This window comes from Macaca thibetana, chromosome 18 (genome assembly GCF_024542745.1).
Source record: "Macaca thibetana thibetana isolate TM-01 chromosome 18, ASM2454274v1, whole genome shotgun sequence".
Classification (NCBI taxonomy): Eukaryota; Metazoa; Chordata; class Mammalia; order Primates; family Cercopithecidae; genus Macaca; species Macaca thibetana.
In genome coordinates this window covers 32,386,520-32,411,715 of record NC_065595.1, presented here as the reverse complement: position 1 = coordinate 32,411,715, position 25,196 = coordinate 32,386,520, and the positions used below count along the sequence as shown (strand labels likewise).

Genomic DNA, 25,196 nt, shown 5'->3' with positions numbered 1-25,196 from the left:
AGGGGTTTCACCGTGTTAGCCAGGATGGTCTCGATCTCCTGACCTCACGATCCGCCCATCTCGGCCTCCCAAAGTGCTGGGATTACAGGCTTGAGCCACCACGCCCAGCCAATAAATGTTTGTTAAGAGAATAAATTAATGAAAGAACAAAAAACTTTTTAAAAGAATTGAAAAAAGCAGCACTTACTGGGAGTACTCCCAGCACTTACTGGGAGGCTGCGTTATAAAGCACTACTGGCTTCGGACTCATCCCAGGGATTGAAACATGTTTTTACCTGTGTGGCTTGGGGAAAGTTTATCCACCTTCCTGCAGGTTCCAGTTCTTCACAGCACTATGGAGAGAATAGTGCATTGTGAAGGTACTGTGAGTTGGGATAACTTGTGCAGACAGTAAAACACAATGGCAAGTACATTTGGGCCTAAAGATATCTTAGTTCTCCTTCTTGCCACTGACTCTTTTTTTGTGATTGGAAAAGTTACTTCCTCTCCCTGGGCCTCAGTTTCCTCATTCTTAAATAATAATTAAAAAAAAAAAATCCCTCATGGGGCATGGCTCCTCTCTCACTGCCTTCACTCCCTGCAGGCACTGGTGGTATGCGCCCAGGTGTACCTGCCACTTCCCGCCAGGTCCTTGCTTTGTATTTGCACTTGCCCCCCTTTTGTTTGTAGTCTAAGTGACACGGGTCTCCCTCTCTTTCCTCCAGCTGCATTGCTCAATCCTGCAATGTGTCACTGTGGTGTGGAGCTGGCATTCTGGATGATGTGGCATGACCTCACACTGATGCCATTCCCCTCCCACCAAGCCAACCTGGCTTCCTCCTCCACCCATGGAATAAGCCAGAATGCTGAAAGTGGGAGGGAAATAGAGCACCAAGGTTAAGGAGGCAGTCCCTGACATTTATTAATGGAATTTCTGTTTCTATGATGAATGTAGAGATTTGAGGTGACTGCCTCTTAAGGTGATATGTAGGGAGATGATGAACCCCAGTGTTTTCCTTAACGATCCATCAGTTTAGAGGAAAACATACATATACAAAGTCAATATTGAAAAGACTGCATAGACCTACAGAGTAGAGAGGAGGGGAAACAGATGTGCTTGGACTTACAGCAGTGCAAAGGCTGCTGGAGCAGTGCCCTGAGCTGGCCCTTTAGGGATGGATAGGATTCACTCAGATTTGTATGGGTGAATAGACAGAGCCTTCCAGGGCTCCAAAACTGATGGGGTTATGGTGGAATAGGGGTTGAAAACAAGAGAGAAAAAGAAAAAAAATCCCTCATGTGCCAGGGATCTAGTCAAGGTAAAATAAATACCTTTAAAAATACTTAAAAAAATAAACATCCAGGGCAGACCCTGGCTTTCAGCCAAGGTAGAGAAACAAAGACTGGATTTACCCTCGCGCCTGGAAAAATAAAAATACTAGACAATATAGGTGAAACAACAGTTTTCAAGACACCAGACATGAGGCACTGAAAGACAGTGACGCCTGAGAGATGAGAAAAAATAATGTGAGCTCAATTGCCCAAACTATAGCCTTGAGAGAGTGTGTAGGCCACAGAGCAGGAAGGGGGAACTGAGGCACTAGCATTCTTCCTGAGTTGAAGAGACAGAGTTGAGCGTCCAGAGAGATCAAGGCAGTTAAAGTTCATAGGACAGAGCACCATAGAGAAGAGAGAGAAAGAACTTCAAAGATCTGTAGAGGGCTCCCCTCAAGTCATCATCAGAGTACTGATTAGTGCAAACATGTCAGGAAAATACCCAAAGCCAGGAAAAGAACCACCCAAAAAGGGGTAAAAGAAATAGTACTGAAGTAACCCTCATAGGGTTAACAAGAATTCTGGACAGAAATACAGTTATAATTAAGCATTAGTCAGGCTGTGCTTTGACCTACTTCCTTGTAACTGAAAGTCACAGTAGCACTAGATACTGACCACTTGCACCCCCATTATTCCAATAAGTAGGATCTCAGAAATTGCTTAAGTTGTTTTTTAGATCCTAAATTCCAGCAAAACACCTAATGCCAACCAGCTTGAAGACCCCCATAGAAGAAGTGAATCTCATGAGAATACAATTTCTTCATCACCTTGTCCCATGACTCTGATAGAGGAGTTAAGAAGAAATTACTTAGGCAGATAATGAGGGTATGGGAGTTCTTGGTAAGGTTTTGCTTTTTAATGAAAAGCAGCCCCCAAACCATTTTCTAACAAATAGCAGCCTGTAAAATCAAGTTGCAGACATAGATAAGAAAGCTGGAAGCTTACATGCATGATTGCCGGCAGCAAAATACTACCCCGGAATAGGCAAGTTCTAAATGGCGGCTCCATCTTCCCTTCTCCCTTGCCAGCCACGTGTATAGTAAGGAGCAGACAAGATGGCCCTGGCCAAGTGGAAAGCCTATTTGCATAATAAGATCAGAGTGGGGTGATCAGCCTTCTCCCACCCCCGCTGCGCTATGTAAACATCACACATGGTTGAACCAATCTGTGGGCCCTATGTAAATCAGGCTCTGCCTCCTCAAGCCTGCCTATAAAATCTGCTGCGGTCGCCACTCTTCCCTTTTTCGGACACCTCTCTCACAAGAGAGAGGGAACTACCCTCCTCTCTCCTTTCTTCTGCTTATTAAACGTTCCGCTCCTTAACCCACTCCATGTGTATGTGTGTCCATGTCGTTAATCTTCTTGATGCAAGACAACCAACCCCGTGTATTTACGCCAGACAAGGATACCGCTTCAACTTCACCCAGCGTTCTTTGACCAATCAACAATCTCCACACTTCAGCCCATTCCAAAGCCCTTAAAAATCCTAGTCCTAAACTTCTTGGGGAGGTAGATTTGAGGTTTCTGCCCATCTCCTCATTCAGCAGCCCTATGATTAAACCTTTCCCTGCTGCAATCCGGTATCTCAGTGTACTGACTTGCCATGCACATCAGGCAATGAACCTATTATGGTTTGTTTATGATGCTCACTTGGATCAGGAATAATGTTGTTCCCACTGGCCAGACTTGAAAATCTCACAATTCACAGAGCTAAAGTACTGAGAAAGATCTTAATACTGTCCTAGACTACATATGAATCTAGTCCCACCTAACAATCTTATGAACAAGGTCCAACAGGGTCAAACTATTTCAAATATCTTAATTGAGCCCTTTAATAAAGCTAGAAAAAATTTAAAGGGATACAAGCATGTCCAGCACACAGGATAAAATTCACAATGTCTGACATTCAATACAAAATTACCAGATATGCAAAGGAGCTGTAAAATATGGCCCTATTAAGGAGAGAAAGCCAATCAATCCAAACTGACCCAGAACTTAGAATTAGCAGAGAAAGACAATGAAAAAGTTCTTATAACTGTATTTCATAGTTCAAAAAGTTAAGACATAAAAAGTAAGATATAAAAAGACTAAATAAAACGTCTAGAGATGAAAACTACAATATTTAGAATGTGTTAAATAAAATTTCTAAGAGGCCATTGGTTTGGACTGAGCTCCTGCAGTAGGCCCAACAGACCAAACCAAAATGGAGTCACTCACACTGAAGTTCCACAGCACCAAGCTGAAACAAAGTTGTTTATCTGACCTTCCAAGAAATTGAGAGAGAGAGAGAGAGAGAGATAATAGTCAAATCTCCAAATAGGGAAGTTTTAGCCAGCATTATAAGAAAGTCCTCTCTGCTTTAACCTTTACAAGAAAAGTAACTTTGAAATGACCAATCTGCTTTTGTTATTTGGTTCTCTTTCCTGGGCCCTTCTGTCTATAAAGCCAACCACTCCTGCTCAGCTCATCAGAACACTCATTCTATTTTGTAGAATGAAGTGTCGCCCAATTCTAGATGGAAAATAAAAGCCAATTAACATCTTTAAATCAGATGTGTTGTAATTTTGTCTTTTTCAGATGAAAATACACTGGATAGAATCCAATAACAGCAGATAAGATTTTGTTCCCTCCACCCTCCCCTATTTTCCAAAAGAGAATAAGGAATTTGAATACATAGTAATAGAGGCTATCCAAAAAGAAACACACAGAGAAAAAAAGAGTTTTAAAAATGTACAGAGCAAAAGTGCACTGTGGGGACAATTTCAAGCAGCTTGTTCTATGTGTAATTAAAGTCTCCAGAGGAAAGGAGAGAGTTGGAGGACAGGAAAAAAGTGTTTGAAAAGAGAATAGCCAAAATGTTACTAAACTTGATTTTTTTAAAAAACTATAAACCCACAGTTCCAAGAAGCTCAAGAAAACAGAAACATAAGAAATATGAAGAAAGCATACCAAGACATGTCATAATCAAATTGTTCGAAACCAATAATAAAGACATAATCTTAAAAGCAACCAGGGTGAGTGGAGGGGAAGACACATTACATGCAGAAAAAAGTACAGGGATTACAGCAGATTTCTCATACAAAATAATGTAGGCAAAAAGACAGGGGAGCAGTATCTTTAAAATACTGAAAGAAAAAATTGTCAACCTGGAATTTTCTACACAGTGAAAATGCCTTTCTAAAGCAAGGGTAAAATAAAGACTTTTTCATACATACAAAAGCTAAAAAAAAAAATAATAGCCAGAAGGCCCATATTATAAGAAGTGCTAAAGGGCATTCTTCAAGCACAATGAAAATGATGCCAGGTGGAAATATGGATCTAGACAAAGCAATGATAGCTTTAGAAATGGCATTTGCATTTATATCTGTATTTTAAAAGAGAATTATACAAAAATAATAACAATATAATATGGGGTTTATAACATATGTAAACGTAAAATGTATGACGACATTATCATTAAGGTCAAAAGGAAAGAAATGAAAATGTACTATTGTAAGGTTTGTATACTATTCACGAAGCAGTATAATATCATTTGAAAGTAGACTTTGACATTACAGATACGTATTATAAACCTGAGAGCAACCTGAGGTAATACTGGTAAAACAAATATAGGAAATACAGGTAGTTAACAAAGGAGATAAAAGGGAATCACAAAAATATTTGGTCCAAAAGAAGGCAGAAAAAGAGGAAAAATTGAACAAATAAGAGATGAGATGAATAGAAAACAAATAGAAAGATGATAATCACATTAAACATAAGTGGTCTAAACATTATAATTAAAAGGCACAGGTTGGGCCGGGCGCGGTGGCTCAAGCCTGTAATCCCAGCACTTTGGGAGGCTGAGACAGGCGGATCACGAGGTCAGGAAATCGAGACCATCCTGGCTAATACGATGAAACCCCGTCTCTACTAAAAAATACAAAAAACTAGTCGGGCGAGGTGGCGGGCGGCTGTAGTCCCAGCTACTGAGGAGGCTGAGGCAGGAGAATGGCGTAAACCCAGGAGGCGGAGCTTGCAGTGAGCTGAGATCCGGCCACTGCACTCCAGCCTGGGTGACAGAGCGAGACTCTGTCTCAAAGACAAAAAAACAAAAAACAAAAAAAACCAAAAACGGCACAGGTTGTTAGATTGGGTATAAAGAAAGACCCAACTATAAACTGAAACCTACTTTAAATATAAAAAATATGAAAATAAAAGGATCAAAAATATATACCAAGCTAATACTAATGAAAAGAAAGCTAGACTAGTTATATTAGTGTCAGACAAAGTAGATTTCAGAGTAAAAACATTACCAGGAATAAAGAGAAAACTTCATAATGATAAAAGGATCAATTCATCAGGAGGAGGACATAACAATTGGAAACTACTATATACCCAATAACAGAGCTTTGAAAAACTGGAACCAAAAACTAAACAATAAAGAGATAGCCTTTAAAGCCATATATCATTAAGGTAATTAAATATGTAGTTAAAAACTTTTCCATAAAGAAAATTTTAGACCCAGCTGGCTTCACTAGTCTAAATGGTAAATTCTACCATTTAAAGAAGAAATTATACTAATTCTACATGAACTCTTCTGGAAAACTGAAGGGAAGGGAATATTTCCCAACTCACTCCATGAGGCAGCATTACCCTGATACCAAAGCCAGACAAAAACATTACAAGAAAAGAAAACTACAGACTAATATCCTTCGTGAACAAGATACAGAAATTGTAAATGAAATTTCAGCAAATAGAATTTGACAATATTTTGAAAGGATAAAATATCATGACTAAGTGGTATTTATCTCAGGATTGAAAGGTTGGTTTAACATTTGAAAATCAGTGTAAGGCATCATATTAACAAGCTGAAAAACAAAAACAAAAACAAAAAAAACTAGGATCATCCAAAAAGCATTTGACAAAATCAAACATCCATTTCTGATTAAGAAAAAAAAAGTATCAATAAATATCAGCTGGACATGGTAGCTTGCACCTATAATCCCACCTACGTAAGAGGCTGAGGCAGGAGGATCACTTGAGCCCAGGAGTTCAAGGCTACAGTGAGCTATGATTGCACCACTGTACTCCAGCCTGAGTGACAGAGCAAGACCCCATCTCTAGGGGAAAAAAAACAGAAAACAAAAGTAAGCTTGGAATAGAAAGAAACTTCTTCAACCTACTAACATGTACAAACAAACCTATAGCTAACATCATATTTAATGATGAACAACTGAATGTTTTTCTTCTAAGATCAGAAAAAAAGTCAAGGCTATCCACTCTAACTACTCCTATTCGACATTGTCCTGAATGTTCTAGCAACTGCAATGAGAAAAGAAGTAAAAAGCATCTAGATTGGAGCAGAAGTAAGACTGCCCTTATTCACAGACACCATGATTATCTATGTAGAAAATACAGTGAAATTCCCCAAAAGCTACTAGAACTAGTAAGAGAGTTGTACCACGTTTGCGACGTGTAAGATCAATATATAAATATTAATTGTATTCCTACTTACTAGCAACAATAGGAAATTGAAATAAGAAAAGCTACTGACAATAACACCAAAGTATATGAAATGCTCAGTAATAAATACAATAGATGTGCAAAATCTGTTTTAAGAACTATAAATAGTGCCAGAAAATTAAAGATCTAAATAAATGGAGAGATACACCATGTTCATAGGTTGGAAGACTGCTGATATGTCAATTATCCCCCAAATTGATCTGCAGATTCAATGCAATCCCAATCAAAATCCCAGCACACTTTTTGTTTTTTTTTTTCTTTTTTTTGAGACGGAGTCTCGCTCTGTCACTCAGGCTGGAGTATAATGGCATGATCTTGGCTCACTGCAACCTCCGCCTCCCAGGTTCAAGCAATTCTCCCTGCCTCAGCCTTCTAAGTAACTGGGACTACAGGCGCACACTACCACGCTCCACTAATTTTGTATTTTTAGTAGAGATGGGTTTTGCTATGTTGGCCAGGCTGGTCTCATACTCCTGACCTCAGGTGATCCACCCACCTCAGCCTCCCAAAGTGCTGGGATTACAGGTGTGAGCCACCGTGCCTGGCCGGTTTTTTTTTGTTTTTGTTTTTGGACACTGAGTCTTGCTCTGTTGCCCAGGGTGGAGTGCAGTGGCACGATCTCAGCTCACTGCAACCTCTACCTCCCAGGTTCAAGCGATTCTCAGGCCTCAGCCTCCCAAGTAGCTGGGACTACAGGCGCATGCCACCACACCTGGCTAATTTTTGTATTTTTAGTAGAGACGAGGTTTCACCATGTTGCCCAGGCTGGCTTTGAACTACTGAGCAAAATAGTCTGCTCACCTCAGCCTCTCAAAGTGCTGGGATTACAGGCGTGAGCCACCGTGCCCAGCTGCAAACAACTGATTTTTGACAAGAGTGTAAAAGCAATTCAATGGGAAAAGGATAGACTTTTCAACAAATTTTGATGAAACAATGAGATATTCTTTTGCAAAAAAGCTAAATATATACCTTGTACCATACACAAAATAAACTCAAACTTAATTAAAACCTAAAACTATGGAATGTTTGTACAAAAACAAGAGAAAAATCTTTCTGACCTTCAGTTAGGCAATAATATCTTAGATATGACACAAACTGCACTGTACATAAAAGAGAAAAAAACTGAAAAATTGGACTTCATAAAAATTTAGAACTTTGGTCCTTGTAAGACACCATGAAGAGAATGAAAAGATAAACTGCAGAAGGTGAGAAATACGCAACCCACATATCTGGAGTATACAACTCCCAAAGCTCAACAATAAGAAATCAAACAACTGTCCCTCAAATGGGCAGAAGATTTGAACAGAACTTTACCAAAAAATATATATATATAAGAATGGCAAATAAGCACATGAAAAATGTTCTGTGTCATTAGTTATAAAGGACATGAAAATCAAAACCACAATGATATATCCCTCCACAACAATTAGAATGGTGAAAACAACAAGACTGCAAATACCAATGTCGAGGATGATACAGACCAACTAGAACTCTCCTATATCACTGATAGGAATGGAAAATGGCACAACTATTTTGGTAAGCAGTTTGGCAGTTTCGTAACGAGTTAAAGATATACTACCACACAGTCTAATCATTCCCTTCCTAGGTATGTGTCCAAGAGAAATGAAAACGTATCCACATAGACTCGTACGTGAATGTTCATAGAAACTTTATTTGTAATAGCCCAAAACTGGAAACAGCCCAAATGTCTATCAATAGGTAAATGGATAAACAACCATGGAATACGGCTCAGTAATAAAAATGAATGAACTATTGATACATGCAACAACTTGTATTAATCTCAAAATAACTATGTTGAGTGAGATAAACTGCATAAAAAGATTATATGCTGTGTAAGCCTATTTATATAAAATTCCAGAAAATGCAAATAATCTGTAATGACAGAGAAGATCTGTCACTGAGCGTCCCCTTCCACCTGGGTACTAGGAGTGGGAGGGTATGATCACAAGGGGACACAGGAAACTTTTGGGGTGAAGGAATGTCTATTATTTTGATGTGGTGATGATGTCATAGGTGTATGCATAAGTCTAAACTTATCAAATTGTCCACTTTAACCATGTGCAATTTACTGTAATTCAGTTATATCCCAGTAAAGCTGTTGAAAACAACATGTGCTACACCAAGGAGTGGCTGTGATCAGACTGGGTAACCTCCTGGAGATGCAGCAGATCAAGGCAGACTGCATCAGCCACCACTCAAGAGCCCCCTTCCGGTCAGGGAGACGGTCTATGCATCCCACCTACTAGCTCTGTGACTCATATCTGGTGCAAGAACTGGTAGTAAAGTTTTCGAGTTGACAAAACCAAAGCACAAGACACCAGTGAAGGCCACGTTCCCTGTAAGACCTTATCTGAAAAGCCATTTTGATGCCCTCGATCCTTCTAGCCCGCCCACTTCCTCCCAGCAGACGGTAGCAAAGCCTGCCCTAGGCCTGGCGATCTGGCCTCCCTGTCTACTCCGAGTGTCTTGCCTTCTCCTCCACTGAAAACCATTCTCCAGAAAATAAAACACAACAAAATCAAGATAAAAGGCATCAGCATGGCCCCACACCAGGCTTTAATGGGCAAATTTGTATGAGCAAGGGCAAAATGAAGGGCAGCAAGGAAAACACTGAATTAAAAGCCACTTGAATTAAGAATTCAATAGCAGCCACTTAACTAATAAATAGTATTCCTCTCTGCCATTGATTGACTCAGGATTGTAATGAAGAGTTCCAGGGGCAACAGCAGAATGTTTTAATTCATGGGATAAATGTCACCAACTCTTGGGTTCCTAAGATTGAATGTGTTGGAGAAAAGCGGAATGGAGAGCCCACAGGAATTAATTCTTGGAACATCCCTGCGGGGTCAGCATTATTATACTCTGCTTCTAGGTGGATTTAATATCTCGAGTGCTGGGCAGGGCGCTGTGTGCACACAGGGGCTCCATGATCGCTATTAAGTGATGATGGGGCAGATAGACTAGAGCTGGAGCTCACACTGGATCAGCTGTCTTATTTATTTCCAAGTTAAGAGACTGAACAAATGGACTGTTGTTATTATCATGGTGATGATTATTGCCATGGTGCATAATAATGGCTTGGCGCTGCCAGAACTATGTGGGAAAGCCGGCACTAAGTCACTGGCTCCAGAGAGAGTTGTTTGCATCGGATGACGTTGTATAAAATAAGAGTTCATCTGAAGGATACCTCAGATTCCCACCCTGGACCCCCACCCAACAGCTCTGCCTGGAATACTCTCCTCTGAGTCACTCCGTGCATCACAGAACATCTTCACAGCATGGACACTAGGCTCCCAAATAGACCCTAAGCTCTCACTGTCCCTGCTTCTTATGAAGCAAGTGCCAGGTGGCATCAGCTCAGGCTCTGCGGGCTCCCCAAATACCCCATTAAGCAGGACATGGTGGTCATGGAAAGGCATTTTGGGTATGTGAGCACTCTGAATCTTCCACATCATCATTAAGATCTATTTTCTGTACCAAATGGGAGAGGCAGGTCTGGCCTGGGCATTCCTTGCACAGAATACCTTGAACTGGCGCCAGCTTAGCATCTGTGGATGCAGGCAGAGCAGAAGGAAGGTGCAGAGGGGACAAAGGTCCTCTTCCCTATCCCCTGGGACATTTCAGTATATCTAGTCACAGGGCTAGGATTCACATCCCTAGAAAGTCACAGGAGTATGTGAAGAAAGCATGAACATGGAAAAGAATCTGAAATATCCTTACCTCCATTTTCAATGGCTGTCTCATTGTACAGCTGGGGAAACTGAGGCACAGGAGAGTAAAATGACCGGCTCAAGGCTGCACAGTGAGAGGACGGCAGAGCTGGATGTGAACCCAAGCTCCCTGGCTCACGGTCCACCCTAGCACTTCACGCTTCCAGCCTCAGGGGAGTTCAGTGAAGTTGAAGGATGAAATACTTGGAAGATGGCTCATAACCAAGCAACAGGGGTACCCTGACCACTTACGGTGTCCACACCCTGTGGTCCTGCCCTGCTGGGATTCTGGGAAGAAGCCTGCTACTTCCCTATCCTCAGAGCTTGCTGTCTCACTAAGGAGATGAGACCTACCCACAAGAAACCCTCCAAGACAAACACCAGGCAGTATATGAAATTAAGGCTCCTACAGATGATGCAGAAATGCTCAGAAAACAGCAACAGTGTAGAGTGGTCTCCTCTTAGACTAAGCTCTACAGACTTACTTTATAAATAAGGAAATGATCAACACACAGAGAAATGTTACCCAGCCTTTTTTTCCTGTGTGACATACCCAACAGACAGGAACCCATTAACACACAATCACTAATCCAATTTAAGTTCAAGAAGACTGCACGTCCCTGTCACTCCATGTTGCTAGGTGTTGTCTTTAGGGCTATGTAGCCAGATGGGGCAGTTTCAGGCTCTACCAAGACCAGCCTACAGAGCATGCCCCAGACCAGTTATACAGCCTGACAGTGCCCAGCAGCCAGTATCACTGGATGCAGAACCTGCGAGCCAAGAGCACCGGCTCGGCCTCGCTGCAGAGTGTACCCACTCTGTCTTCTCATGCTCCCACCACCAGAAAGCCTTCTGTGCCCACTCAGGGTAACCTGCACCTGGCCTGGCCCAGGTTGCTCATAGCATGAGCCACTGTTCCTCCCTCTCCTAGAGTGGCCCCAGCTCCCATGGGAACCATGTGCTCCAGCCTGATTCACCTCCTCATTGTCCCACAAACACCGTAAAAGTTCCTGTCCCCAGTGCTTGGCGGACACTTTCCCCCACCTAGCAAGGCTTTCAGGTCTCTCCTTCTGGCTAAATCTTACCCATTCTTCAGGACCATCCCCCACACCCTGACTGCCTCAGCCCACATGGATCTTTCTGTCCTCTGGGCCCCCAATACACTTGCAAGTAGCACCACTCACGTGGCACCAGCACGAGCAGCTCATGTCGGCAGGGAGACGCTGGTGCAGCCTCCTTGAGATCATCAGCAACCTGAGGGCAGCATCACACTGTGCTCATCTCTGCATCCACTCTGCAGCCACTCGTCCAGACACCAGAGTTAAGGATTAGAGAAAATGGAACTGTCTCTTCTTTTTCTCAAACAAAGGAATAGATGGCCGGGCACGGTGGTTCACGCCTGTAATCCCAGCACTTTGGGAGGCCGAGGCAGGCAGATCAAGAGGTCAGGAGATCGAGACCATCCTGGTTAATACGGTGAAACCCCATCTCTACTATAAATACAAAAAATTAGCCAGGCATGGTGGTGGGTGCCTGTAGTCCCAGCTACTCAGGAGGCTGAGGCAGGAACCCAGGAGGCGGAGGTTGCAGTGAGCTGAGGCCGTGCCACTGCACTCCAGCCTGGGCAACAGAGCGAGACTCCTTCTCAAAAAAAATAAAAAAAGGACTTAATGAATGCATGCAGCTGAGCTCTCAAAAATGACCTTCCTGACCTCCTTCCTGGCCTCTCTCCACAACCTTCCACAGCAGAGTCCTGAGGGGGTGAGCTATCTCGCTCTTGACTGGGAACTGTGTCTATGCATGTCCCTGTGTCCCTGTGGCTCCTTGGTGACAATAAAGCTGCTAAAACAAACAAACAAACAAACAAAAAACCTCAGCAGAAAGGAGCCAAGGATATAAACAGACAATACATAGGAGGAAAAACAAATAATAAACCAACATATTAAATAGTTAGTAATAGATTAGTAATCAAAGATATGCAAAATAAACCACTCAAACCCCCCAAATGCAATGTAAGGCAATAGTATACCATTTTATAGTTATAAATTAGCCCCCCAAAATGGAGTTAATAAATCAAATGCTGGTAGGACAGTAGGCAAGTGAGAACATTCGTAAATGGCTAGTAACATTAAAATCTGGTACAACATTTGGGTAAAATATTTAGCAAAACACATCAAGACCCATAAAGATATCTGTACCCTATAACCTAGTAATCCCACTGTTGGGACTTCATCCTAACAGAAGGAACAGAAATCTGCAGTCCCGCCATTGCTGAGTCAGCACTACCTAAGGCCTGTGACTGTTAATACCTCCAGTGTGTGGGTGACATCTCTACAGTCAATTAATGAGCCAATCTTCATAAGATATTACATTAGCCAGCCTGGCTAACATCAATTACAGTCAGAAGCTGAGCTGTAATCATGGGGCGAATAAGACTGAACTGCTCATTGTTTAAAATGACCACAAAATCAAATCACCTTTATGAGCACAACTGGGATAAATCAGAGAGAAACAAAGAAAGGAGCACTCGCCGCATGTCACTCCCCACAGCTGGCTCTGTGTCACTGCACATCCTCACAGATGCAGCCAGGCTTGCCTGTCTGCTCTGGGAAGCCAGAGTCTCACTCCCCAGGCTTGGCTTGATGAAGGACTTTCTGGGGTCTTCTGAGAGGCTGGGTTTCAGCTGTCAGACACGATCCAGGTTTCACAGAGGTGGAAATAGCTTTCCAATGTGCTGGAAAGCAGTGCTTTGGAAACCTGGCTGCAGGGGTTCAGTTAAGGGAGGTTGGGAAGGGCTACCACCAAGTCACCATGGCAACAGCCTCCTTGGCATCACCCTCCCCCTAACCCGGCCAGCTCCCACCAACTGGTCTGCTCACCCAGGGGATGGTAACTAACTACATCTTCATGTAACGGGCACTCCCCAACGGACTGTGCCTGGGAGCCAGCCAAAAGGGCAGCCTGTAGAATCTTCTACCTTCACAGGGCACTTTGCAAAGCTCTTTTCCATCTGTCATCTCAATCAACCCCCACCACCACAAGTGAAGTGGAAGGACAGGGGTCCCAGGTCCTTGGTTGCAGGTGAGAAAGTAAAAGAACAGTTATGCCACTTGGGAAGCTCACGGTGAAGTGAGACCCACCTCTCTGGGAGAGAGACAACGGGTGGAGATGGGGTAAGAGGAGGGATCTGCCTTCTAGTCCTGGAGGTGCCATGGAGGTCTCTAATGGAACTGAAAAGTCTAGTTTTAGCAAGAATCAACCCCATCCTTGTATCTAATCACCTGGCCTGCCTTTGGCAAGAATCGTGTTAGGTTTGTTTGGCAAGAGTCCCTCAACCCTTGATGTCTCCATTAGTAATTTTCTAACTGTGCTCCTGCAACTCTGCTCTTTGACTGTAAGTCCCCAATTGTCCTTGTTGTGTTTAGGATTGAGCTTAGTTCTATCCTGAAGTCTCTTTTCTCTTATTGCAATAGTTTCTGATTAAAATCCGTCTTTATCTCTTTAGTGTCTGGCTACGGTTTTCTTTGACAATAGTCAATATGTTCAGCAATTGTGAAGCTAGAACACAGGAGTTCAAGTCTTGGTTCATCTCAGAATTTTATTTAAGCTGGGCAAGTTATTTATGCTCCCTGAGCCAGTTTGCTCATCTCTAGAACAGAGGTTGTAACGGAACATACCCCAGAGGAGAACTAAATGAAATCATGCAGGTAAAGCACTGAGCCCAGTGCTGGCCTGTGGGGAGGGTGCAATAAAGGAGCCCAGTTTTTCTTATGATCACACTGAAAATAAAACTGACAATGGGAAGGACATGGCATTGCTCCTGTGGCCATCCTGTCAAAGAGGCACCTCTTGAATATAATCATGCCAACATCAGACAAACCTCAATGAGGAGCACTTACAAAATAACTGGCCTGTATTCAACAAAGTAGCGTTCAGGCCATGGGAGTCAGGGAAAGCCTGAGAAACTGCCCACAGAGTGCAGGAGACTAAAGACATGTGTCAACTCGCTGCACCGTGTGATTCCCCACTGGGCCCTTTTGCTAAAATGACATCAAGACACTTGCACAACTTAATGAGGGTCTGAGGATTATGAAGCAGCAGCAAATCAGTGTGAATTTCCTGGTTTTGGTGGCTGTGGTGTGGTTGTACAGGAGAATGTTCTTGTTTCTAGGAAATGCACACTAAATAATATTCTGGGATGATGGAGCATCAGGCTGGCAATTTACTCACAAATGGTTCAGGGGTGAGGGAAGGCTCCTTGTACTGCATTTGTGCCTTTTCTGTAAATCTGAGATTGCTTCAGAATTTTAAAACTATAAACATAATTTTAAAATGAAATAAAGCTGATGCTCAGAGAGGTTTAAGTGGTCGACGGAGCTAGGACCCACCAATACCCAGGCCTCCCATCTCACAGCTTCTGCTCTTCCCACTGACTCCTTGGCAGGGAGGAAGGCAACCAGGAGGCAACTGAGAAGACCTATTGTAAGGGTCTTGGTTTCTGGTCCCTATTAGGCCTTTAACCCCAGACTCTTCAGTCTCTTCATCCATAGAACAAGCAGGTGGCAGGAGCCTGAGGTTCTTACCACAGGCAGTACCACACCCTAGATGCTGGAAATGCGGGTGCCAAATAACCTGCAATGCCTCCACAATTCCACCCAGCCAAGACTTGACCTGCATTCTAGCACTGTAGAGAAACAGACTTTGTTTTGTTCACAATTTTAGCAGGAGTTACTCATCATTTTAAAAGAAATCTCACTGCAATAACAGTGCTGCTCTCAGCAACTAAGCTGTCCACACAACCCCCCTAGCATCCATACCAAAGCAGTGGCTCCAGGCACAGGGGTAAGCTTCTGGCCACTTCATTATGTCTCCTAGTCTACTCCTGCCTAAGCACTGATAAGAGTTTCCTTTTATTTCTGTTTAATGTTACAGGTAGCTACATAGAATGGATTTTTTTTTTTTAGTTTTATGTGTAGGTAGGTTTACATGTATTTATGAGTCTCATTTCAGGCTAGTAAAAGGAGTATTATATGATATGTGTTATGAAAAAAGGACATTGGGTCTTCAATGGGACATACATCCTAATAGGCTCCACCCCATTCTTTTAAAGGATTACATAGCACTCTATAGCTCAACCATTCCTCTACTAATAGACACTGAGGTCATTGGATGTTTGTTTTCCATTTTCACTGCTGCAAATATGGCTGCAGTGAACACCCTGGTACCTGCCTCTTTGACTCATGATTAGCTTCTGCTGTAGGTCAAGTTAGATCAAAGCACAAGGTCATCTTCTTCTAGCCCAGCCTCCTCCACTGTTCATCAGATACCCCCTCAGCACCACAGAAACTACATGACAGGAAGAGTTTTCTTTTCCGTTTCTTGTCCAGGCCTTTCCATCGTCAACACTGACCGATCCCTGGCAACAATTCCTCCAGCACCAGATAAGGCATGTGCTCACTGCTTGACAGCAAGGCCCCCCAACAGTTCTATTCAACTAAAACTGATTGGCAGGGATAAAGAGTAGCCTGGTACCACACTCTCAGCTGGAGTTTGTACAAAGTGAAATGCATATTGGTCTGGAAGCAAAGTCTTTTCACGACTGGGTCTTCATTGTTGTCAATATGGTAACCAAGGCCAGAGGAATAAAGGAAACCCAAATTCTCCTTCCCACTCTTACTCACCATGGCTTCTCCCCAAGGGCTCCTCTGAGCACATCACGTTCTGGTTTGCAGGTTGAAAGACACATCAGTGTGTGTCTCTATCAGACGCACAGGTTGATATCCTAACTCCCAAGGAGATGGTGTTAGAAGGTGGTGGAGCCTTTGGGAGGTGATTAGGTCATGAGGGTGGAGCCCTCCTGAATGGGATTAGAACTTTCATAAAAGAGACCCCTGGAGAACTCCCTCGACCCTTACACCACGTGAAAACAGCAAAAAACAGCTGTTTGTAAGCCAGGATGCAGCCCCTCACCAGACACCAAATCTACTGGCACCTTGATCTTGGTTTCCCAGCCTCTAGAACTGTGAGAAATGAATGTCTTTTGTTGGTAAGTCACCCAGTTTATGGTATTCTGTGATAGCAGCCCAAATGGACTAAGACAAAAGGCCTTTTAGATTTCTAGCTTCTAAATGTCTCTATCTCACAGATGTGAATTGCAAGCACTCTCCATAGGCCAGCATTCAAGATATATCAGCCATTTCAGCAACTGGGCACAATATTTAGCAAGGATACTTTCCATAGGCAAATGAGAACAAGTTTGAGGCGAAATCTTTGGGAACAGCAAGCCATACACTTGTTTAAGCATTGAGTTTCAAAGTACAACAGGACACTTTTCACAATTACAAGCACTTCTCCAGCCCCATGTCATTCATTTATTAATTTATTCACTATATAGACATAGAAGACTATGAAAGAAAATTTTGCATGAGACACTTGTTTAAAATGGCAAGACAAATTTTATTCAAGCTGTCATATTAGGGGAGAGAGAGACCTCAGCACAGGACTGAGCTCCACTTTGAATACAGCAGAGACAGCTGGGGATTTACAGCCAAGGAGCGAAGTGAGGGGCCAGTGGGTGGAAATAACTAAGAAGAACTTGATTAGACATCAAGGGCAGGGTATTCTTGCTAAACTGGCTTAACAGGATTCTTGCTTAAGGCAAGCTGAAGGCTTAGATATCAAGGGTGAGGGATGAGGAAGTTGATTAGATATCAAGGGTAATCAGATATCAAGGGTTGGGGGGATTCTCAATAAACTGGCTTAGCAGGATTCTTTGCTAAAACTGGGCTCAGCTGGCCAAGGTCAAGGGCTAGGCTAGAAGACAGCTTGGAGGAGCCTGACTAAAGTTTGTCAAGGAAAGCATCCTTGTCAAGACATATACATGTAAATGTGGGTGTAGATAAAAAAACAGATGTAGCTATATATATATATATATATCTATGCATCTATATACATATGCATATTGTACTAGTCCATTGTGATGTGATAACAAAATATCTTAGACTGGGTAATTTGTAAGCAACTGAAATTTATTGCTCACAGTTCTAGTAGCTGGAAAGTCCAAGATCAAGCCACCAGCAGACTTGGTGCCTAGCAAGGGCCTGCTCTGTTTCTTTTTTTTTTCTTTTTTTTTTTTTTTTGAGACAGGGTCTTGCTCTGCCACCCAGGTTGGAGTGCAGTGGTACAATCTTGGCTCACTGCAACCTCTGCCTCCCAGGTTCAAGTGATTCTCATGCCTCAGCCTCCCGAGTAGCTGGGACCACAGGCATGTGTCACCACCCCCAGCTAACTTTTTTTGTTTTTTTTAGTATTGGCAGGGTTTTGTCTTGTTGGCCAGGCTGGTCTCAAACTACTGACCTCAAGCGATCCACCCATCTCAGCCTCCCAAAGTGCTGGGATTACACGTGTGAGCCGCCATGCCCGGCCTGCTCTGTTTCAAAGATAGTGCCTTCTCACTGTGTCCTCACATCACTGAAGGAGGGACCAGGCTCCCTCAGGCCTTTGATATATGAGCACTAATCACATTCCTAAGGGTTCTACCCTCATGACGTAATAACCATCCAAAAGCCACACCTCCTAATACTATCACCTTGGAGGTTAGGCTTCAACACATGATTTTGTGGGGGACATCAACAGTCAGACCATAGCACATATAATCAGGCACCATACTGGAAGCTGGGGATGAAGTGGTGGAGAAGAAAAAGCCCCTGTTTAGAAAGTTCAGCATCAGGAGCTTCTCTCCCTCATGTGCTGATATAGCATAGGCAGACGAAAGCACCATGCTCAAAGTGAAATCTACCACTGTAAGGAATGTTAAACTCTCAAATTACAAGAATACCTGAGATTATAGGGACACTTGGGTCCACATTTAAAGATTTTCAGGAGACTGCTGGGAGCTGAGGGAAGAAGCCCACAGCTCAAAGGTAGAAGTCACTTTGATGGGCAAATGGTTCCAACAATGTTTTATTCCTTGGTGATCTCCTTCTGAACCACTTTCTTAGAGGTCTCTAGTCCACACTGGAGGTTCATTAGCTTGGTCCAGAACAGGATTAAAATAACCTATTGAATGACAAATTCTCAGATTAAATAAAAGGGAAGAAAAGCCAGCTAAGTGTTGTTACAAAGACATAAAAAACATAATAATAAAAACATAAAAAACAGAATAATCTAAAGAGGTTGAAAACAAAGTAATGGAAAAAGACATTCCAGACAAATAATAATGGCAAGATAACAGATGTAACACTATTAGTGTCAGACAAGGGAGAGAGAGAGAAGGAATAAATATAAATCAGTTTAATGTTCACCTCAAGGAGTTAGTAAAACAACAATAAACACAAAGAAAGTAGAAGAGATAAGATACTAAATATGAAGTATACATCAATGAAAGAGGAAACCAATTACCACAACCTAAACCTAGTCTTTTTCTTTCTTTTTTTTTTTTTCTTTGAGATGGAGTCTCACTCTGTTGCAAGGCTGGAATACAATGGCGCAATCTTAGCTCACTGCAACCTCTGCCTCCCCGGTTCAAGCAATTCTCCTGCCTCAGCCTCCCAAGTAGCTGGGACTAAAGGCGTGCACCACCACACCAATTTTTGTATTTTTAGTAGAGGTGGGGTTTCAGCATGTCGGCCAGGATGGTCTTGATCTCTTGACCTTGTGATCCGCCCACCTTAGCCTCCCAAAGTGCTGTGATTACAGGCACGCCCGGCCCTAAACCTAGTTCTTTAAAACACAAATCTGTAGCAAGATTGCACAAAAGGAAAAGTAATATGGGACCCAAAAAAAAAAAAATAGCAATAGGATTTAAATGGGAATTTCATGACAAAACAGTAGATATTTCTTAAATCAAAAGAGAAACTATGAACCAAGACAGAAAAACACAATTTTCTTTAAAACCACATATGTATGTATAAATGATCATAACTTTCTCAAGAAGAAATAAAAACCTGCATACATTAGTAACCACAAACAAAACCAAGCCGATAAAAATCTGTACCTCCCTCCTCAAAGGCACTAGACCAAGAAGGCTTCATATGCAAGTTTTGCCAAAACTTTATGGAGTGGTTAATCTCTACCCAAAGCAAACTGTTTCAGAGAATAGAATAAAAAGGAAAACTGGAAAAATAATTTCATGAGATTAGTATAACCTTAATAATGTTACACAGAGAGTACAATTAAAGAAAGTTGTTGGCCGGGTGCGGTGGCTCAAGCCTGTAATCCCAGCACTTTGGGAGGCCGAGACGGGTGGATCACGAGGTCAGGAGATCGAGACTATCCTGGCTAACACGGTGAAACCCCGTCTCTACTAAAAAATACAAAAAACTAGCCGGGCGAGGTGGCGGGCGCCTGTAGTCCCAGCTACTTGGGAGGCTGAGGCAGGAGAATGGCGTGAACCCGGGAGGCGGAGCTTGCAGTGAGCTGAGATCCGGCCACTGCACTCCAGCCTGGGCGACAGAGCGAGACTCCGTCTCAAAAAAAAAAAAAAAAAAAAAAAAAAAGAAAGTTGTTGACTAGGCTCACTTATGACAACAGAGGCAAAAATCCTATTTTTAAAAGTCTCAAATGAAATTTGGCAATGCATCAAAATTACATCATGATCAACTACAATTTGTCACTTATACATATAACAAATACATATTTATTTGATACATATATCAATAAATAGTATGTATATGATACATATATCAAATAAATATTTATTTATAATATTTATATTATATATAATTTTATATATAGTATGTAATATTTATATATATTTCTATTGAATATATTATAGAATTATATTTATATTATAATATAAAATATATTTATTTAAAATATGTATCAAATAAATTTGATATATGTATCAAATACATATTTGATACAATTTATCAGCTACAATTTTCCATTTATACTAAAAATATAAAATGTTCTTTATCAGAAAATGTATTAATATAATGTGTCACATTATCAGATTAAGAAGAACAAATAAATATGATCAGCTTAGTAAATGCTGAAGAAAAAGCATTTGACAAAATTCCATACTCAATCACGATAACTTGGTAAACTACGAATAGAAAATAACTTTAATTTGATGAACATATTTATTAAAAACTAATGACAAACATCAAATGTAATAATGAAAATTTAGATGTATTTTCATTCAATACAGGACCCTAAATTATGTCACTATCACCTAAACTATTCATGACTGAATTCAAAGTCCTATCCAATGCAATAAGACAATATAAAAATATAAACAAAGTATAATGATTGGAAAGAAAGAAACAACATTCTCATTAGTTGCAAATGATATCATTGTTCATGATGCACCTTGTGATGGTTAATTTAATTATGTGTCAACTTGACTGGGCTCAGTGATGCCCAGATAGCTGGTAAAATATTACTTCTGGGTGTGTTGAGGGTGTCTGTAAGGATGATTCCAGAAGAGATTAGCATTTGAATCAGTAGACTGAGTAAAGAAGATCACCCTCACTAATGTGGGTAGGCATTATCCAATGCTTTGATGGCCAAAGTAGGACAAAAGGGTGCAGGAAGGGTGAATTTGTTCTCTGCTTGAGCTAGGACATATATCTTCTCCTGTTCTTAGACACTGGAGCTCCTGGTTCTTTGGCTTTTGGCCTCTGAGACTTACACCCTTCGCTCCCCTGGTTCTCCGGCCTTCAAGCTTGAACTGGGACTACACCACTAGCTTTCCTGGGCCTCCAGTTTGCAGATGACAGAATATGGGATTCTTAGCCTCCATAATAACATAAGGCAATCCCTCATAACAAATCTCTTTCCATATATGTATGTATATTCTGTTGGTTCTATTTATCTGCTTCTTTAGAACCCGAGAACACACCTAAAGCTAAAATAATAAAGGAATCCAGCAAGATGACAGGAAGGGAATAAAAGATCTGATCAAGGGGAAAGACGTATTCCAGATGGAGAGAAGACTCAATACTGAGGGGCTAATCTCCCAAAACCAATCTGGAAGCCAATTCAGTTTCAATAAAAATGCATGCAGGTTATCACTTCACATTTACTAGAATGCAAAATGGTGCAGTCACTTTGGGAAAGAATCAAGAGTTTCTCGAAGTTTAAACGTACATTTTCCAAAAGACCTAGCAATTTCACTCCTAGGTATAGACCCAAGAGAATGAGAACATCTGCTCTCACAAAAACTTGCACACACATGTTCATAGCAGCATTCTTGATAATAACCAAAAAGTGGAAACATCCAAATGTCCATCAACAGATAGATAAACAAAATACGGTATATCCAAACAATGGAACGTCATTTAGCCATAAAAAATGAATGAGGTACTAATTTATGCTAGGACATGGATGAGTCTTGAAAACATTATGCTAAGTGAAATAAGCCAGACACAAAAGGCTACATATTGTATGATTCTATTTATATGAAACATAGAGGACAGACAAATCCATGGAAACAAAAGCAGATTAATGGTTTCCAGGGGCTGGGAAGCACAGGGAATGGGAACTGACTGTTAATGGGTGTAGGTTTTCTTTTGGAGACGATGAAAATGTTCTGGAACTAGTATTACTGGTTGCAGAACTGTGTGAATATATTAAAAATCACTGAATTGTACACTTTAAAAGTGTGAAATTTATGGTATGTAAATTGTATCTCAATTTTTAAAAATTTCCATCAAGGTTTTTTGTCAAGTACTTGACACTGATCATAAAGCTCATACGGAAGTATAAAGGGCCAAGAATTGCTAAGATCATTCTGAAAAAAAAAATGCTGGAGAGATTTGCTCTATTATAGATCAAGATTTATTAGAAAACTCAGTAAGACTTATATGTTATTATCATAGAGACAGATAATTAAGCAAAAAAAAAAAAAATAGCAATCCTAGAGAGAAACTTCTAGATAAACATAAACTTGGTATATGGAAAACCTGGCATTATAAATCAGTAGGGAAACAGTAGATTAATAAATGTATACAAAAATGAAAAAAAAATTAGTTACCTCAATGAAGTTTAAAACAACAATGAAATATAATTTTTCATTCAGATTAGTAAAAACTACATAATAGTTATTATATTTTAGAAGAAAGGGAAGATAATTGAAAGGGAAGAGGAAGGGTGGAGGAAGAGTCAATGGTGTCTACTTTCAATTCTAAAAAAGGAAAGCATAAGAATAAAATAAGGCAGAAACATTAAGATTGATTAATTATGACTCATGGTATATGGAGAATAGTTACATACATAATTTCTCTGTACACTTCTACATGTTTGAAAGAATCTCTAATTTTTAAACTTCCACAAAAATATTGCCCACAAGAGATATGCCAAAATATTAAGTGGTTTTCTCAGAGTAGTGAAAATGAGTGATTTTTAATTTTTTCCATATTTTCCTTTTTTAAAAAAACAACAAGCAGGTGTTATTTTGCTAACAAAAGGGAACATGGAAACTATCACAAGGGAAAGAACCTACCCCTTTCTTACTGCTTTCCCACTGAGAAACTCACATTGCAATGCGAATAAAATAATTTTTGTAAACTTCATAGCATGTATAATTTCCATAACACTCTACCCATCTTTTTCATGATACATGTGTAAAGAAGGTAAGCAAAGTATCAGATGCTTTTTCCTCTAGTTACACAAGATTATTAGTGATGAAATTGGGCCAAGCACTAGTCTTTTAGGACTCTTAATCTCATGCATTTTCTGCTACTCCAGACTGCCTCTCAGTACCAGGTAGGTCTTCAGTATAAACGTATATAGTTGCTTCCCATCTTCCAAACAGTTGTGCTGCATGGTTTATTTGTTAAGTCAGATGTTTTGAACTTAAATCTTGTTTTTATTTTGTTTTGTTTTAATAGGGATAGTATTATGACAGCAAGTTAGGGTCAAAAGTTCACAAAAGCACTATGTCCACCCTAACCTGTCTTAGAAGAGTGGCGCTCAGCTGCTGGTTTCCGCCATCTCTACCAGGATGACTCAGCAGGTGTCTCAAACTCAGCACTGCCAAAGCTAAGCTGTTTGTATTTCTCCCAAAGTCACTCCTCCCAGTCTCCCCTACTTTCAGAAATGCTGCGTTGATCCACACAGGAGCTCAATCCAGAAACATGTGGGAGGCACACCTGACTCATCCCCTTCCTCTCCAGCCTCCATCCACTCTGTTCTGTTAGAACTAAATTCTGCTGAGTCTGGCTGTAAAATACATCTCAGTTCCATCACCTGTCTCCATTCTCCTATCAGCGTATGGTCCAGGCCACCATCCCTCTCCCACAATCATTGAACCTTTGACAAAAAGGCAAAGGGCAGGAGGCTGATCTGCAGGCCAGGGCCCTGGCTCTCGTGTTAGGGGTGTCTGCTAAGTCAATGAGCACCTGCTCTTGGCCTGGCTGAGGTGTCCTTGATACTCCTCCTCCCTCCCGCTATATCACAAGCTGCTAATCACTGGCCTTTCCTTTCATAGGGACTTACTCTGGGGGCCTTGTCATCTCCAACTTGAAGCCAAAGTTATTTTTGCTAATTATATGTAGTACTTATTACTGGAAAAGAGTCACAAGTGAGCAAAACAACAACTTAATTAAAAGAAAGGTCTGATCATTAGCAATGGAAAATTAATTGATGAATTACTTAATAGATACCAAACTCAGCTTAGCTGAACTGGCAGATTGCTTGCCTAAATAAACCTTAAGAAAACATATATGCCTGCTAATGACTGGCCCCAGATTCTTCGTCTACCTATGGTTTACTAGAAGGCAGCAGACTATCATCGAAGTGGTTTTTCCCTCTGCAGGAGCCAGTGCTGCTGCGTTCCTATGCCTAGGATTGGGACATGCATGTGTCAGGGAATTTCAATTATCATAGAACCTCAGAGATCATTTGTTACACTGAGTTCCTTGTGGGCAGGACACAGCCTAGCTCAGTCTTTAATCCCAGTGCCCAGTACAGTGCCCGGCCCAGAGTCTGATAGACTGAATTGAGTCCAAATCCCCAACTGAGAGATGCAGATGCCACAGCCCAGAGAGCGACTTGCCCTAAATCACAGGGTTCACTTTTGGCGGAGCTGGATTACCATACTCAGGTCTCCTGACCCTCAATCCACACTAATTTAAGTATGCAAAGAGAAACAATGTGCATTTGATACTTTTCCCTGCACTTGTATTTGTGTAGCATTAAGGGACCTGAAACCGCTGCTTCACATCAGCTTCCAGGAAGAGGGTAAATGGCACAGAGCAGTTCTGAAGTACACCTTGGTGAGCCTCATCTTTCTTCTCTCAGCTCTTAATGATATCCCATTTAAAACCAATGAAAAACAGAAGCTCTTTAAACTCCAATCATCTGCTAAGCCAGCATTACAGTGAGGGCATTAAGCAACAGGAACCAATCAACTACAGACTTGTTTTCTTCCCAAAGGCAAATTTGATTTTGGAAATTTGCTTTTGGAAACATCAGAGGCATGGGATCCTGGAAATGGACTCAGGATACAGAGGGAGGAGGGGAGAAATGCTGATGGGATTTGAGGAGCTGGAGGAGGACAGGGCAGATGACAAAGACAGCAGCAACCGCGATGGGGTAAAAGATTTTGAGACAGTAAAAAGGCCTCAGATTTTATTTACAACCTGAGGTGGCCTCCAGGATCTCCTATTGTAAAATTTCTTCCTGTACCTCATGAAAAACAACCCT

General features: G+C 41.4%; 1 protein-coding gene and 1 pseudogene across 5 annotated transcripts in view; one reads left to right on the top strand and one right to left on the bottom strand.

Moving 5' to 3' along the window:
• ZBTB7C (zinc finger and BTB domain containing 7C) overlaps positions 1–25,196 on the bottom strand; it is a 310,798-nt gene that overhangs the window by 224,753 nt on the left and 60,849 nt on the right. The window lies entirely within an intron of this gene.
• LOC126941498 (uncharacterized protein C18orf12-like) lies at positions 335–880 on the top strand (annotated as a pseudogene).